General features: G+C 39.3%; 1 pseudogene; it reads left to right on the top strand.

Annotated features, from left to right (window-relative positions):
- The window catches only part of LOC126497055 (cytosol aminopeptidase-like), a 13,798-nt pseudogene extending 564 nt beyond the window's left edge, over nt 1-13,234 (top strand).
- Nucleotides 13,235-14,761: the final 1,527 nt, after the last annotated feature.

The following is a 14,761-nucleotide window of genomic DNA, read 5'->3' as shown; positions in this document are numbered from 1 at the left end:
ATATATACTAGAATTTTTTCTATAGTGCCATTGAGAAAATATTTTAAAGAAAAGGAAGGTTGAGAGGGAAAAGAAGAGTAAAGGACAGGTATTAGCTAGAGGATGATGGGTCTTTAGGTCACAGATTTAACACTATTGAAAAGTGCTCTGATTCCTTATGCAGAGTGGTATATTGAATTTGTTAACAGCAAATACTCTTAGCCAAGCATTCTACAGACAAGATGCAGTCCCTTAGTTCTATCATAACTCAATGAGCTTCTCACTTTCCCTGATTCCACTCCCATAGCTAGATGCAGGTCCACTCATGAAGTATGGTAGGAGTGCTAAGATATACCTCTTAGATCCATTTTGAAAAGGAGTAGATTGATAATGACTGCCCTAGTATAAAATAAGGCAGTAGTAGCTTTGTCTCCTTCCACTTGGACTGATATCTGAGAGGAGACTGAGATCCAGAGTGAAGAGACTAGTCACAAAGCTGATGCAAAAAAGAAGCAAAACTGGGGCCCAGGGCCAGTGGCTGAACTTTGTTCCCATCCCAATGTCCCACATGCTAATGTGTTTGAGATAACAGGGCTCTTGTGGTTTGCTGCTCTTCTCTACCTGAGAAACAGAAAACCAAATAATGGTGTTTCTGCTTTATTTTTATTAGAGTATATTGATTCTACATAACAAATATTATTATGATGTTTATATATTTGTATAGAATTTGGGCCGCATTCAACCCATTGTCCTTTTTTGTTCCACTGGTGACATTCTTCTTTCCTGCTGGATGTTCAAACACCCTTATGTCCTTTCCCCTACAACGACCCAGAGAATTGAACTAGAATTGTTAAGGGAGCATAAGTGAGGAGTTATTTATAGGGGTGTGGCACCATACTAGTGTGTATACTATAAAGGAAACTACAAAGGAAATACCCCTCCTTTCCCCAGAAGCCACTATGCAAATGTTAATTTTAGATGAGAATATTTACAAGGTTAAAGTCTCCCAGGAATGTTTACTCACAGAATCACAAGTGCCCTGTGCTGCAAGCATCCGATTTTCACTCCTCTGTGATACTAGATTTGCATGGGGAAAAAAACTCAAGGCTTGTAGACCAACAGTTTTAGAAGTGATTACAACTCATGCCTATTTTTTGGCTGAAGTGTGAGAATAATTTATCCTTTTAATTTTGTGAGGCATTGGAGGAAATCTTTCTTCCATCTCTCGTGTCATCTGCATGCACTCTTCTGCATGTGACGCTAACATTTTTGTTTCCGTGGTTTCATTAGGATCATGGTTTGCCTCTACTTAGGTAATGTCCTCTACCTCCACAGTCGTACTCCAGATAATGGGAAATTCAGCCAGCGGTATAGTTTACATCACCATATCCCTTCAGTTAATGGCTGCTTTATTAGGCATCTCTAGTGAGATGATGAGTCATCAGAGAGTATTAACACCTGGATTTACAGTCACGGGGATGGTACACATTGGAGATCTTTACTAAGCTGAATTACTCAATAACATCTTAGAAACATAAATAATCAGTAAGCCTCATTTTCAAGCATAAAAGCCCAGAGTCTGTCTTGCTAATTGACCATGATGGAGTTATAATAGTGAAATACAACATGGAAAAGCTCCCTGTAAGGCTGCCTTGGGCATATAATGTCAATAAAGCAATGGAGATCCCATTTCTAGCCTCAAGTTCTTATGAAGGGCTCCTACAAGGCAAGCCCATGTTTTGAGAGGCAGCTCTAGGGGGAAGTGTTTTCAATGTCTAGTTATTTCAGAGGGTTTGTTAGGAAAAGCTCCCTCCATGTAATTAAATGTGAGCTTCATGGCACTTTCAAAAACACTTCTAGGATTCTCAGAATTAATTTATAGGCTTGAGTTACCCAATGAGATTGGCTAATTTGTCAAGTAAATATAAAGTAAAATAGATTAGAATAGAATCAGAATGGATTCAAAGAATCGATTTTTTTTTTTAGAACTAAACAATTTGTAACAATGCAGTCAAGATAAAGAAGAAAAAAGTGGGGGACAGACATCAGATTAACCTGTAAGTAGGTGGTGCCTAGTTAGATCAATGCCAACAACAGTGATAATCATTTACTTCCCAAGTATTAAATCTGTGTGATGATGAATATTTGATGTCAGTGTTGTGTATTGCATATTGCATGAAAGAGTCTTTAGAAAACTCGGTACTGTGTACAATGAACAGAGGCCAAGTAATCAAAAGACAGGTGAGGCGAGGTTAAGGCAGAGTATTGTCACATATTTAAAGTATGTCTGAAAAACAATTACAAGACAACATTGTAAAGAATCAGGTATTGCTTTATCATTTTCATTTCACAGGTTATAAATTTGAAGGGGAGGAACACATTGATGTAGATTTTGGCTTAGAGAGTAAGTTTGCAATACGTAGGCTTACATATTTCTCTTCCCATTTCAGGTCTGTACAGCAATGTGTGGTGATAATTTATATGATCTATAATCAATATCATTTTAATAAGTGTGTTCTATTCTCCATGTTAACCTTGGCAGGCTAACTGTTGAACTACTCGATCATATGCTTAACATGTATTATTTATTTCTAAGTGTAATATTTATAACTCTACATGTATTACCAGGAGCTAAAACAACAGTCATATCTCCAGGAGAGCACTCTTGAGAATGGTCCCCAGTCTCTAAATATAAAATACTGTGGCACATTTCTAAGTGACATCAACAAGGGATGCAAAGGCAGCTAATTCTTCCTGTTTTCAAATAAATATTGATACATAAATCAAAGTGAGCATTCAGCTAAGGTTGCCTCTACATTTTTACCCAAATCAAGAACTTCTTTTGGTGTTAAAGACTTCAATTACCTCATGGAAACAATCCTTTGTCTAAAGCTCTTGAAATAGATCTGGCCCTCACTAACTCTGTATGTTCCAATACACACTAACATCATCATGGTCAGGAGGCATGTGTTCTGCCAAAGAAGACTGCTGAGCTGCCATGGATTTCCTTATCTGTCTCTTCACTCAAAAGAAAAAAAAAAAAGAGAGAGAGAGAGAGACTTTAGTTACCAGGAAGATTTCCTCTTCTTAAGACATATAAAACCTTACTTAGTGTTTTTTTTTTTCTTTTTACACTACTGGAAAAGAAATTAGATTATGTTTACCGAAGTTCTGAATAATCAGTCATTCCATGCCTTAAAAGGCCAGGTAAGACACAAAATTGTCAAACAGACCTCAGGGCCTGTCAAATTAAAAAAAAAAAAACAAAGGATATTTGAAAATATATAGAATCCCTTTCTGTAGGACTTTGTTCATTATCTCTCAAAATTATAATTGCTGCATTCAGCGGAAGGTAGAGAAGGCTGGAAATCAACGAGAATAAGTTATCACCACATAAAGGAATGAAGGGACATGATTTTGAGAAGCAATAAGGGACAGGTACCAGAGGAATTTAAGTGAGAGCCTTTGCAGACAGAGTAATTAATACATTGCATATGGAATTACCCGTTGAGGGATGGGATTGAAGTAATTAGTATGAAGTTTTAATAAAGGACTCAGACATGTATTTAGAGGGAAGAGAATGCTATGAGGTACAATTAATAACGCCTAGGCTGGGATGAAGCACAGAGGACACAAGCTCGTCGTCTGGTTTTCCCTATTCACCCATCAGCCAGTCAGCTAAGAATGTGTCTTAACGAACATTTTCTCCAGCAGGCTCCCAGGAGTGGCTTGTCTGTGGAAATCAGGGAAATCTAAAAACAGCTCTGTTCTGTTTCAGAAAGGTAAATTAACCTTCTATGGAAAGCAGAGGTGTGGAGGCTTTAAAGAAACTCATTACAAGCTCGAGCACACATTTAGTGAATGGAATTGTGACTTCGAACCTCTCAGTACCCAGTGTCCCTGGGGCCCAAGAATAACAGATAAAGAACAAACATGGACTTTCAATTAAGCGTTGTAAATGAATGACAGCATGTCTTATCCTGCAGTGCCATTCTTAAGTGTTTTCCTGTTCAAACGAGTACCACAGGATACTAAGAGCACAGATTACAGCCGTCACTCAAACATATTTGTATGTACCGTCACCTGATTTTGAAAACCATGCCTTTAACACTCCAGTAAGAATTTCCAAGTCAGTAAGCATACTGGCGAAAACTGACTGGTGGTCAGTGATGGTAGACCTGTGTCTTTAAGTATGCAGATTCTTAAGAAGTTTAACTAGCACTATCAAAATCATCTCTTCTGTGAGTAATAGACCCTATCAATGAGAATGCTGTGAGATTGGGGATAACAAATTAGATTGTAGTTCCATACAAACAACTGAGCAGAAACTGTGGTCATGAAGGAAATGAAAAATTAGTCCCCTCTCTTAATCTCAACAATGTTTCATGGTGTGAGTGATATTTACTTTCTGTCACCAAAAGAGCATTTTCCAAGTTGGATCACTCAGTCATGTGTCTCCCACTAAAACAGTCATTCAGGTGTATCAGTCACTGTTGATTCCATATTTTCATTTGATTTATTCAAAAATGCAAGGAGGTGGGGACTGATAACCACATGCCACAGCCAAGCACTGCTTTGAGGAAAAATACTCCTAAGACAGGTTTTCAAATTGAGAATTTGGAAGAGGCAACTTCTTCCCTCCACCCCCCTCTTCTTTCATCTTGTTCTTCTGCTTTTCCTCATCTTCACATTTGGGGATACACATTCATCTATGTATCTGGGAGAAAATGCATAATTGAGAACTGGCCAAATGCACAGCATGTATTTTATATATGGTGATAAATTATGACACACATCGCATCTTCTTGAAAAGAACCAGATCAATGTACTTACTCAGCACACAAAAAGAATAAGTTGAAAATTGTTTGTCTCTTTGTGCTGGTTTTTAAGTTATTTTTCTGTAAGTGTGTCACCTGAGAAAGGGGACTTTAATGTTTCTTAATTAGTATGTATAATATACCCATTAGTTAAGCCAGGTACTCAGAACTGAAAAAGCATACACAAAGCATTGTAAATCATGAAGTCTCATGAGAGAGATAATGCACATGAATTACCAAAGTATATAGATGTGAGAATCAGCTTAAGAAGGTGTTACATTTTGTTTAAAAATGTAAATATTTAAAGAATGAATTGTACAGATTAAGAGAAAAACATAGAAATATTTATCAAATAAAACTAAATTTTAATTGAGTTCATTCAGTCACCCTTGCTTCATTAACTGAACGCCTTGAGTACAACTGGTCAAGCATCATGTGGGGATGACATAAGGCTGAAGAACCAATGGGTCTGTCCTTCCTAAGCATACAGATGAGTACAACAAGAAAAATCATAGGTAATATTATAAGAAAGAAAGGTGCAGGGAGAAACTTCAGGAAAATCTGGCAGTTCTAGGAAATGTGAACTATGTGGTGAGAAAAACAGTTTGTATGCTCATTTCTTGATACAAAAGGAGAAAGACAAACAATTGATGAAGAAATAGAGAACGCATATTCATTAGTGCATGTCTGCCAAGGCCTTGGAGGAGGGAAAACTTTTCCTTCTCTTAAGGAGTGCTGGAAAGCCATTTGGCCAGAACATAGGGAAGGCTGAGAAAAGGGAGTGAGCGGGCTATGGGACAAGCCAGGTAACTGGACCAACATACTAAATAGGAGAGAATCGCTGCAACCTGTCTTGTAGAAATTATGGTGAAAGTCTGAAAATAGTAAAGAGTCAGTTAAAAATTAGAGAAAACAGTAAAGCAGGCACTGTGGAATTCATTCAAGATATTTTTGGAACTGCCATCCAGGAATGGCATGGAAAGAAAAAAGGCAGATGATTCCAAATACACTTGATTTTATAATAAACAGGTTAACTGAATATTCTTTCTAGAATTGATAGGTGGGTGTAGATTCAATGAAACAGTCAACACCGAGTGATCTTAGCCCCAGTTCTCACTGACAGGGAACCTCTCACCTGCATCTGGCAGACAAGACTGTGGTAATTTAGAAGCAAAAAAAAGGGAAATACAAGGACACAATATAAAAACAGCTGCATGAGAGTCACATGGACTTACATTCCCATGGAGGCCCCAAGGAGGCAAGTGAATAAATTTGATGAAAGAAACCCCTCAAGGCTGTTACAAACCTGTAAGAAGGCTGACTGCTGGGAAAGGGAAGCACACAGAATTCATCATGGCCTGGGCCATGCTCCAAGAGTCTAGGTATGTGAAACGTCCCTTCATTGAGCAGGAGTGTGTTGTCCAATGTAGCAAATATGTTTACTCCCACCTATAAGAACAACTCTCTTTACACACTATTCAGCAATTCATTCAAGCACCCCTTGTATGCTGTAAGCTGGGTGACAAAGAAGTAGAAAGCTAATCTATGTTCCTCTAGGCTTTTCAATATGGACAAGACACACACCCCGCCCCAAAGAGATGAGAGGGGCTTCAATGATGTCATTGCCCAAGTGTCTTTTCCCTCTACTGTGCCTGTGCTCTTTGCACTTCCGGGATCTAAGTCTCTACCCAAGGAAGCACAAAATAACAAGCTGAAGGCCGTCTCCTTCTGCATATAAAACTTCTACAAAGAACAAGGAAGAGACCATGGGAATTAAGTGTATTTCAAAATGTCATACAAAAAGAAAAAAAATAATAAAAAACCCACTAAATCAGGTATAAACGTGAAACCTTGTCAGTGTTGATCATGAAGATTTCAAATTCCCTGTGATGTTTTCCTCCCTGATATGTAATAAAGCTCAGGCTAGTAATTCTAGCACAGGAACTGAAACTTCAGTGTCCTTTTCCTATTTCTGATTGGCCAGTTTTTGGAAGACAGGCTTCAGCGAGCATTGGATTTTCTACTGTATTTCCTCCTCACATTCTCTCATTAATGAAATACCAATATCTCCATAGACTGAAACTTCAAACCTGCTCTGGCACACTCTGGGCTTCTGAAAGTTTGGACCCTTGTCTCGACCTCTGACTGCTTCATTGGTATCAGCTCCACACTGTGCAATCTTCACAGAGACCCAGAGCTCTCTATAAACTCCATGAAAGCCTGCCCTTCAGTTCAAATGTCAGGAGGCAGCAGGTTGGTGCTGTAGCTGAGTTGTCAGGAAACACACTAACTGATGGCAAGAAATAAATGTGCACTGGGTGCAGATGTACACAAAGAGAAGGAACCTACTGGAAGGATAGCTGCGGAGTGGAAGTGATCTCGATGTAACCTAGTCGTACTGAGCTCAAGATGCTGTGGAGTCCTTGCTTGTTTGCAGGGAAGCTGATATCAGAACACCCAGCCACCTCCTAAGGACCTCAGTGAGCTTAGTTATAGATGATGCCTTACCTGTCTTACTAATATAGATAGTGTGTCAGGGAGTGGAACTTTTTTATGAAGCTGTTTCGTTCAGAGGGGTGATCCCCCAACTTCAGGGTGGTCCCTGTTTCACTACTGCATGATCTATCATTCAGCTTTCCTGCTAGCGAGTAATTGGTAGAATGGCTGTTGCTAGTCAGAGAGATTACTGTCTCCAGTCACTTCACTGTGGCCCTTCTGAAGGTGAACAGAGCCTTTCCTTTGAGTGGGGGGAATGAAGAAAAGAACAAAGGGGTACAATCTCTTCACCAGATGAGTGAAGAGGGTTTGTCTTATAGCATGGCCTACAAAGGAAGCATTCTGCTGAGTTACGATCACATGGGATGATCAAGGACACTCTACAGACTGGTGAATAGTGATGAAACTTCCATGAGGTTACGAGCAGAGAACTCTTGGGACACCTGAAAATAAAATGAAATGTATGCACTGGCAATGCTGAAACATGCATAGACAAGCCGTATATTTGGGTTCTATTGAACTTGTCCATATTGGGTTTCATGGTCTAAGTTTATGAGGATGACTAAGTCTCTTCTTCGTCAGGGCACCTGTGATAGCAGGAATAACTGTCCGCAAAGAAACCCAGCATGTATGTGCTCAACAGTTTAAAATCAGTGTCACAGGCTATTTTTTTAATATTACAAAATACTAATAGCAATTTGTTATGGTTTTTAAAATATAAACAATTAACAGATTTAGCACTAAAACCTTTTAAAATTTCTGAGCTCCAGATGTTTTGATAATTTCTGTATCCCAATATACTCTTTCATTTGGAAGTTGGGCTTGGATGAACAGGGCCCTTTAGTATATTCTCAGAACAAAGGAAAGGAAAAGGGTTAGAAAGAATGCATCAGGCTTCTCAGTGGAAATGGGCAGACAAAAATTCACAATGAAGGAGTAGAGGGTGGCTGCCAGTTGGGACAGGAAGATAACTCTGTAGTAACAAGTTTAATTGCCTACTGTATGCAGCTTTTGCTGAAAACTTTGGGGTTTGTTCATTTATTTTACAGAGCAACTCAGTTTAAGAGCAGCAAATCACAGAGGCCAAGTGTCATTTCTGGATATGAAGTGGGAATAACCTAAGGAGTGACCATTCAGGACAGCAGATATTACTATAAAAACAACCTCTAATTTCTGTTGGGAGAGATAGGCTGAAGATTCCCTGTGGATTCCTTGTGGATGGACTTGTGGCCATTCATTCCCAAACTCAGTTGTCAAAGGATCTGACACAGTTCAATACATAACCAAATCTGTAGTCTCTAGGCTTGTGGCTTCCTTCACTAGGCACATACAGTAGAACAAGAAAGCAGAGATTTGAGATCAATACTACAGCGAAATCTAGAGTATCAAGAGCTAAGGATGCCTGGAAGTGACAACTTCCCTCTCTTGTTCTTACTGCCTGGTCATACCTAAATATTTAAGAAACACTGTTTCAGAGTTTATCATTTGTGTGTTATTTTATTGTTTTATTTTATGATTTTAGTCTATGTGTGTGCATGTATATGTGTGCGAGTGCACCTATGTGTACCTGTATATGTGTATATATGCACATATGTGGGGAGGACTATGCAGATTTTGGAGTATTGCTTTGGAAGCCATCCAACATTTTGTCTTTTTAGACAGCAATGTTATTGAAATATGGAGTTCAAGAATTTTGCTAGACTGGGTGGTCAAAGAGACACAGGAATCCTTCTGTCTCTGCCTTCGTATCCCTAAGAATCGGCGTGCATACCGCAATAGGCTGGGGCTTCATGTGGGTGCTGAGGACCAAGCTTAGGTCCTCATGCTTCCAAGGCAATCACTTTACTGATTGGGCCTTCCCTTTGAGTATCTTACTTGTATACTGTTAATTGATTTCTAATCATCAAAGGTTGTATCCCAGGTCTGTACTTTACTGATATCATTGGTTATTTTATTCAGGAAGTCTTTATTGAGGAGAATGGATACTGTGGTGAGACCTGGAAAGCTAAGTTAATTCACATTTTATCAAAATATACCCTAATGATTATGGGAACAGACAACATGGAGAAAAACAAAACAAGCCAGAATTTGATTTTAAGCAATATTTTAATTTTTTTGAGAATTTCACACAATCAATGTTTTTTTTTTTTTTGGTTTTTCAAGACAGGGTTTCTCCGCGGTTTTGGAGCCCACCCCATAACCTCTACACTCGTATACCTTCACCACCAACTTTGATTTTTTTTCTGCTTCTTTTTGTGTTATGCTTTTTAAATTTTCCTTTGATTCTCCTTTGTGTTGTTCAGCTAGTCTTGAGATAGGGGCCTTCTCTGGCATCTGGCCAACTTTCCAGGGAAAGAAACTATTAAAGAAAGACCCTTACTGCTCTCACCTCAGCTAGGGTGGGATTTCATATCCACCTTCCTTCATCTAAGCTGTGATTTTTGTCATGCTAGAATTTGTGAAGGTCCTGTGACTGTTGTTACAGTCTCTGGGAATTTGCATGTGCTATTGCCTGTATATGGAGAAAATCCTTGATATTTTGATTTAGTTGTTGTTGCTGTTTTCTTTATCTGTTTTTATTTGTCTGTTTTGCTTTTTAAGACAGGGTCCTACTTTGTAGCTCTGCTTACAGTTAGATTGGCCTCCATGAATGTCTAGATTCCTTTAGCCTTGAGTATAGGAATATCATATAAATGACCTATTTAAGACTGGGATTTTACAGTAGCTTATTCTCTGTATGTTGACCAAGTGCCTACCCATTGCCAAAAATGGTTAAAGAATTTAATCTTAGACAATTAATTGTGTGTAAATCATTTCCATCCCAAGCCCAGTTTGCTTGTCTGTTTTTGGTGCCTTATGAGGCATGAATTATCGTACTTGTCCTCAAGGAACCTTAAAGGCTGAACCTGTTCCTATAATACGCACATAAGTAAAATTATTATACACATTTTCACTTACAAATTAACACATACAAACATATACACAAATTATTGTGTACAAATTAGTACTTACACCACAGTTGTGTGCAAATCAATTAAAAGTATAATGCTTCATGACATTTTCTTGTACATAGAATGAAACAAGAGATAAATATCTCTGCCATCCTTCTAGAACCAAAGTTATGCAGGTATCAGAACCAATCTCAGTTTCTAGAGTATTTAATAAATAATGAGTTGTAATGACTGACAACATACATGTTTATTCTATGCCAAAGTTTTTCAAAAATAACACTAAACAGTATCAAAAGTATAAGTTCTGGGGTCAACATCAAAATCTGCTAGGAGTCAAGAAAGGAAGAACAGCTTCTGATATAGAAAAAATCTTCCCGTATCTTGCTGGGCTGTTGACTAACAATGAATACTCTGATAGATTATCCAGTCACTCTCTGCCTTTCTAGGCAGCAAAGCAAAAAAGCCAGGTGAACCAATGCCCAGGTGTTTTCTCAATAGACTACTCCGAGACAGGGCAATAGCGCAAGCACAATGAAACACGTAAACACACACCGAGTAAGCAAAATTGGCCAAGACAACCTGTCAGCTAACCAAAAGCGTGGTAACTAATGACACACAAACCTAGCTAATCACAACACACCAGCAGTGACTGCCAGTTCCAAAAGGACCAGCCAGAAGCATTCCTGCATCAGCTTATTTTCCCTAACCCCATAAAAACCCCCGACCTTTTTACAAAATGACTTCTGTATTGGAATCTTCCAGAGTCTGTGCCATTGACTTCACATCTTCTCATCCCCTGTCCCTCCCTGCGATTGGGAAATGGGGACTGTACACAGGCAGCAACAACAAGCCAGCAAAATCTACACTACTCCATCCATCTGTGTTTCTAAGTTCCTAGATGTTCAGGCACCATGATTACACAAAATAAAGATGGTACTGTCTCCTTTAATACTTCAGAAATGATCTTACAGTCCAAGCTCTAATGCAGTTAATATGTTCCTCCATTGTGTTTCTTCCAGTAGATAGATAAGCAGGTAGATGAAAAGACAGACAGATGGTTGGATAGATAGATAAATAGATAGTTAAAATGTAGATAATTCTGGGTGATGATGGCAGTAATGGGCAAATGCATTGATAGATGATAGGTAGGTAAATGGATGGATGGATAGACACACACACACACAGACAGGCAACAGGTAGGTGATATATAAGTAGATACTGGATGATAGATAGATAGATGATAGATATAGATAGATAGATAGATAGATAGATAGATAGATAGATAGATAGATAGATGAAGAATATAAGGTGAGTGATAGATGAGGATAAGATGGTAATTAGATAATGGATAGATGATATAGACGTGATATGTAGAAATCTAACACATAAAAGATAAATAGAAGAGAAGATGTTCCCCTGCCTCTTCCGGCTGCTGCGCGAGTCACGCTCCGCCGCCTGGGAGTGAGACGTCTCTGGGATCGGGGTCTGTCCACCGCAGACATGACAAAGGGTCTTGTTTTAGGAATTTATTCCAAAGACAAAGAGGATGACATACCCCAGTTTACAAGTGCAGGAGAGAGTTTTAATAAGTTGGTGGCTGGAAAGCTGAGAGAAATGTTGAACATATCGGGACCTCCTCTGAAGGCAGGCAAAACCCGAAACTTCTATGGTCTACATGAGGACTTTCCCAGTGTGGTGGTAGTCGGCCTTGGCAAGAGATCGGCTGGATTCGATGAGAAGGAGAACTGGAACGAAGGCAAAGAAAACATCAGAGTTGCTATCGCAGCGGGATGCAGGCAAGTTCAAGACCTGGAGCTGCCTTCCGTGGAGGTGGATCCCTGTGGAGATGCTCAGGCTGCTGCAGAAGGAGCTGTGCTTGGTCTCTATAAGTTTGATGACCTAAAGCAAAAAAGAAGGTGGCTGTATCAGCGAAGCTCTATGGAAATGGTGATCAGGAGGCTTGGGAGAAAGTGGTCCTCTTTGCTTCTGGACAGAACTTGGCCCGCCAGCTGACGGAGTCTCCAGCCAATGAGATGACGCCAACCAAATTTGCTGAAATTATTGAAAAAAATATCAAACGTGCCAGTAGTAAAGCAGAAGTCCATATCAGACCCAAGTCTTGGATAGATAAACAAGAAATGGGCTCGTTTCTAAGTGCGGCCAAGGGGTCCGAAGAACCACCAGTCTTCTTGGAAATACACTACACAGGCAGTCCTAATGCACCTGAAGCACCCCTGGTGTTTGTGGGAAAGGGAATTACCTTTGACAGTGACGGTATCTCCATCAAGCCTTCTGCAAACATGGACCTCATACGGGCCGACATGGGAGGAGCTGCAACAATCTGCTCGGCAATTGTGTCTGCCGCTAAGCTCAATCTGCCCATTAATATCATAGGTTTGGCTCCTCTTTATGAAAATATGCCTAGTGGCAAGGCCAACAAACCAGGGGACGTTGTCAGAGCTAGGAACGGGAAGACCATCCAGGTGGATAACACAGATGCTGAGGGGAGGCTTATCCTGGCCAACGCACTCTGTTATGCACACACCTTCAATCCCAAGGTCATCATCAATCCTGCCACCTTGACAGGTGCCCTGGGATCAGGTGCCACCGGAGTCTTTACCAATTCATCCTGGCTATGGAACAAACTCTTTGAGGGCAGCATAGAGACTGGGGACCGAGTCTGGTGGATGCCTCTCTTTGAGCATTATACAAGACAGGTCATAGATTGCCAGTTTACTGATGTCAATAACATTGGAAAATAGAGATCTGCAGGTGCATGCACAGCCGCAGCGTTCCTGTGGGAGTTTGTGACTCAAAGTGGGCGCATTTGGACATAGCCGGTGTAATGACCAACAAGGACGAGGTTCCGTGCCTGTGGAGAGCATGAGTGGGCGGCCCACAAGGACCCTGATCGAGTTCTGACTTCGCTTCAGTAAAGACAGACAGACAGTTCTTAGTTCAAAAACCCAGAAATTCCTCTATGTATCTTAAAATGGATATTTGGGCTTCAAAATATTTTTGAATAAATGAAAATATTTTAAAGACAAAAAAAAGATAAATAGATGGTGTTTAAGTGCTTACTTCCTCTAATTTTCAAGGTCTAAAAAGTTTCTTCCTATAGCCACACACTGTCAGTTGAAAAACAGAGCCTGGTGTCTAGTCAGTATGGCTTACTTTGTGTCATATGGTGGTAGGTATCCTTCTTCCTCTGAGTACTCACAATGTGAAAGTAAGTTGAATGCTAAACTTCAGATTGGATCAGCATGTGGTTACACTGCTCTACTACCACAGAAAGATTTAAAATAACAATAAAAAGAAAAACCCTGGAGACAATATGGATTCCATTTTTTTTATTGTCCTTGGTGAGAATATGACAAAGGCAACTTTATAAATTGTCAGCATTGTGCAGAAAGGTGGCCCTGGCCATGTAATGTGATGCTCTGTCCATGAATTTGTATATAACAGAACTTAACTTTTTACAGAGGAGAAGAGAAACAAGTTGTTTCCCTCTGGTGCATATTGTAATGAAAATTTCTGACACTTAGTCTGGACTCAGAAACCTACATGTCATATCTCTTCACTGTAATTTCTTCTGTATGCCTTCAGTAATTTTATCTTTACTGACCAAAGAAAGAAAAATACATATTTGATTTAGTTCTCAAGATGAAAGAAAGAAAAAAATGCCTAAGTTATCTTGAATTGCATTGTTTGTTAATATCAAGAATGGGGGAAGGACAGAATCATTCTGAAAAATTAAACATACTTAAAATTTGCTATCAACAAACAATTTTCATATTAACTTCTTACATATGTGGCATTTACAATGATAGTAAGAACTATGGTGATTTCCTTTTAAAACCATTGGTGTATGCATACATATATATCCTGGTGTATGCAGAGATGTCCAGCACTTCCAACATCCTCCTCTCATAGTTTGACCTTTTACAAAATGTCCTGGAAATTTAGAACATATGCCATCAAGAGAGTGTCAGGTAAGACCTTCACTGTGACTGCATAATAACATCGGGTATTACGGAAACCAACACTTTAGTTCAGTAAAACAGCGGGAGTGGCTGTTTATGCTTGTTTGATATTTAAGCATCAATCACAAGGCTTCTTCAATAGGCTGTTGTGATTTCATAAACACACAGATTTATGCACTAAATATTTGCTGACTCAAACGTATTGCAGTAGTTCACAAAAGGATTATGTTTTCCTAAGAAAAGCAAATAACAATACCAACTATTCTACATAACACCATTTTTATACACAGGGACATAAAAGCGCCATGCTCGTTGATGATTTCCAATGTAATCCAAGTGATTAGACCACCTGAGGGTACGAGTGAGGCTTCAAAGACATAAGATATTTTTAGACTTAAGAAACTCCTCTGGTTGTCACATTAACACACCCATAGACACGGCACAACAAACGGTGAATTTGAGAATTTAATTGGACCCTTTTCCCTCCAAAGAGATAAATAACAACACCCGTTGTTTAAGATAAGAAATAACCATT

This window comes from Alexandromys fortis, unplaced genomic scaffold (genome assembly GCF_014885135.2).
Source record: "Alexandromys fortis isolate MF-2015 unplaced genomic scaffold, M_Fortis_MF-2015_v1.1 scaffold_25, whole genome shotgun sequence".
Lineage (NCBI taxonomy): Eukaryota > Metazoa > Chordata > Mammalia > Rodentia > Cricetidae > Alexandromys > Alexandromys fortis.
Note: the sequence above shows the minus strand (reverse complement) of the source record. Positions and strands in the feature narration are given on the sequence as shown.